We start from the raw sequence: 3,271 nt of genomic DNA, 5'->3' as shown, positions 1-3,271 counted from the left end.
CAGTGTGGAGACAGAATAAACCAGAGCAAACTGGCCTTAAACATCCATTGGCAGGGAAGGGGCTTCCTGGCGCCCGGGGAAGAGCTGTGTGACGAAAGGGGACTGTGAAATATCACAGAATGGCTTGGATTGGAAGGAACCTTAAAGATCTTCTTGTTCCAAACTCCTGCCCTGGGCAGGAACACTTTCCACCAGACCAGGTTGCTCAGAGCCCCATCCAACCTGGCCTTGAACTCTTCCAGGGATGGGACATCCAAAGCTTCTCTGGGCACCCTGTGCCAGGGCCTCACCACCCTCACAGGGAAGAATTTCTTCCTAATACCCAATCTAAACCCATGGATGTGTAGAAGGGGAAAGGTGAAATCTCAGCAGGATGCCTGTCAATCACATAGAAGCCTTCAGAACAGTGTTTGAAAATAAAGGTCATTTAATGATAATGTAAAATGAGATAAAGTTTACTACAAAGTATATAGGATGGGGATTTGCAGTAGAACAGGAAGATGGGTATAATCTGAACACAGAGATAAAATCGGGCAGTTTGACAAATTATTAGAGAGATGAGAAGGGTAATTGAAAGCATAAAATGGTATTCCATGTGAATTTTAAATGTCTTACATCTGTCAGTCTTTACCCAACCCTTACAGAGCTTGCCACATTTAAAACAAAAATCATGAAGCTGTGGTAGTTTAGTTTTAAAACAAAGTACAAAACACAGAACCACAACTCAGTCCAGAAAAACATTGCGCCTTCTGCACATGAGGAAGAACATCACCAATTCAAGTTACAGCAGGCATATCTGGCATGTCCACAGAGATCCTGGATTCCAGGAGAAGTTAACTGCGTAGGATTAAAATCTGGAGAAGGTGCTCCTAAAACCTCCATTTGCATAGCTGGAGGTGGCTCCCAGCCCATCAAGAGATGTAGTTGTGAGCAGCAACAAGAACAAGCTGCGGTGTAGCAGCATCAAAATAGAGAGCCACAGCACTGAAGCAGCAACAGGGGGTTGGAGAAGAGGGACTCTACACTGGATTAATCTTTGAAAACAAACCAATAACATATTTAGCCTGCAGAGCTTATGCAGAGGAGCATAAGCAAATTTTGGAAATCAACAACAATCAAAAAGTGATGATAGTTCCTCAGATTTCTAGAAGGCAGCCTCAGCTAGAAAGTGGAAATGCTAAGAATGCTTTAAAAAAAATGCAGAGGGGAAAAAAGACAAGAACAGCTGCAATGCTGCTTCTCATCTGTGCAAGATGTGTACTGCAGGTCTTCTAACTCCACCAAAACAGGCACCAAACCCTGAGCCTCTGTACCCTGTTCTGCCTTTCCTCCTGGTAACAGTGTGTGCTGTGCTTTGCTCTCCACTGAGGAAGGTGTGGGGCTCCCGGGTGGGTGTAGCAGTCGCTGGTCTATTCAAACACGAAGTGTGACGTTTCGAAAACAACCCACCCTTTGATTCAGTCCAGAAACGGCAGTAGCTGAAATAATTCCTATGTCTCTGTTACTCACTGACGCCCTTCTGCAGTTCTGTGCTGTAGCAGGGGACAGAATCAGAGAGGTATCGAGTCATGAGAGACCAAAAATGTATGAGGGACTTAGTTAATAGACACCTTTCACAAACGATGGATATGAGATAAAGGGGAGAAAAGTTATCACAAAGAGCTCTATGTACCCTAATGTAAATTGTCCTGATCGGCTCCGCGGTGTGCTCAAGGCAATCAGTGTCTTTTTTTCCCCCAAGTCTCTCTGGGTTCCTTGAGGTGGTGTGTGCACGCAAAGGCTCCTTGTGTTTGGCACCGATTCCACCTCCCACTTCCCCCTCTCCTAAGCAGGGCGGTAGAGACGCCAGCTCATTAGGTAATTTGTGTATTCAGAGGGGGTCAGGGAAGGAAACCTCAGGACGTTTCTGTTGCGTAATGGAAATCACTTGGCATTTAAGCAAGCGCGCAGTACCAAAGGGGTCACTAGTGCAGCAGACAGTCATCAAAGAAAATCTCTGTGATAATATCTTGGTGTCCTGCTCTCAGGTTTTCAAACACACAAAATTCTGTGTCCAGGCTCGGCCCTTGAGTGCTGTAATAAAGTCCTAATCAAGTGCAAGCAGCAATGATTATTGCTCACTGAGCTTTCTCTGTACAAACCCACACAGCTTACCGAAGCTAGATTTCCTTTTTCTCCGAGGTTTTTTGACGTTTCAAACCTCTTGAAAGAGGAGATCTGTCAGAGAACAGGTGATTCTACAACTTGCAAAAGCGTCTAAATCATTTACATTTGAATTGTCTGATAAAAGCTCAAAGGAGGAGATTCCTGTTAGGAAATCATTTGGAGAAGAAACACATCGTTCACTTGGGCTTTGCCGATGGATGTTACTCTGTCGTTCACACAAAGGGTTTCTGATATGCTCAGTCTAGCTTGGAATGATCACCTTACAACGATGCTGTAAAACTCAAGACATTTGTGTTGAGGAATCAACCAAGTACAAAATAATAAAATTTTTTAAAAGCCAGTAGATAAACAAGGATGCTGTTCACAGGCAAAGATTCCAAGCCGGACCATTAGTGCAAAAACAACTTGTAGACACAGCAGAGCAGGGAGAAGAAATTAAGATTTTATTCTCTTACCTCAGGAACACCAGGGTGCAGGGCATTCACACTGACAGCAGGATCAGTAACAAGTACACTCCAAAGAAGTAGTTTCTTCTTTTCTTGATTCACAACAATTTGCCTGTTTTATGGGGTTTTCTTGAGGGTCACTTAGGTGAGATCACCAGAAGATCTTATATGTGTAAGGCAGGTTTGTTGAGGTTTTGATCAGCATTATATTATACCTATACTATGATATAAAGTATGCAAGCAAAACACTTCAAAACAGCAAGAAAGGCCTAGAAAGAGAGAAGAAAAATTAAATAGGCCTGAGGCACAGGAAAGGTGACATCCAGTCTTACACTTGCTAGGATACCTGGGGAGATTCTGTAAAGCCAAGCATCTGGTCACTGAGCTCCCTTCTCCAACCCCTGCCTCCCCACGTATGTCTAAAGCAGTGCAGGAAATTCCTGCTGCCTGCACCTCATGACTCACCTTGCTCAGAATTCTGCCTGCTCAGCAGCCTCTGGAAACTGCACCCTTCCCTTCTTTCTGCCCCACCCTTCCCCATCCAAATTCAAGGTCTGAAGGAAGAGGCTACGATCTCTCATTGCTTCAAGTGAGCAGCCAGCGCTGGGTTCTCACCCTTCCCTTCAGACTGCGCTGAAATTGCCTCATGATGCAATTCT

The 3,271-nt window shown here is 44.5% G+C and overlaps 1 long non-coding RNA gene across 1 annotated transcript; it reads right to left on the bottom strand.

Annotated features, from left to right (window-relative positions):
- Nucleotides 1-409: 409 nt before the first annotated feature.
- On the bottom strand, nucleotides 410-3,026 carry LOC125325166. Its single transcript, XR_007203217.1, has 2 exons — nucleotides 2,622-3,026; nucleotides 410-1,532 (listed from the first exon to the last, which is right to left on the bottom strand). It is a non-coding gene; the product is annotated as an uncharacterized LOC125325166 (long non-coding RNA).
- Between the last annotated feature and the right edge of the window lie 245 nt (nucleotides 3,027-3,271).

This window comes from Corvus hawaiiensis, chromosome 4 (genome assembly GCF_020740725.1).
Source record: "Corvus hawaiiensis isolate bCorHaw1 chromosome 4, bCorHaw1.pri.cur, whole genome shotgun sequence".
Taxonomy (NCBI): Eukaryota; Metazoa; Chordata; class Aves; order Passeriformes; family Corvidae; genus Corvus; species Corvus hawaiiensis.
Note: the sequence above shows the minus strand (reverse complement) of the source record. Positions and strands in the feature narration are given on the sequence as shown.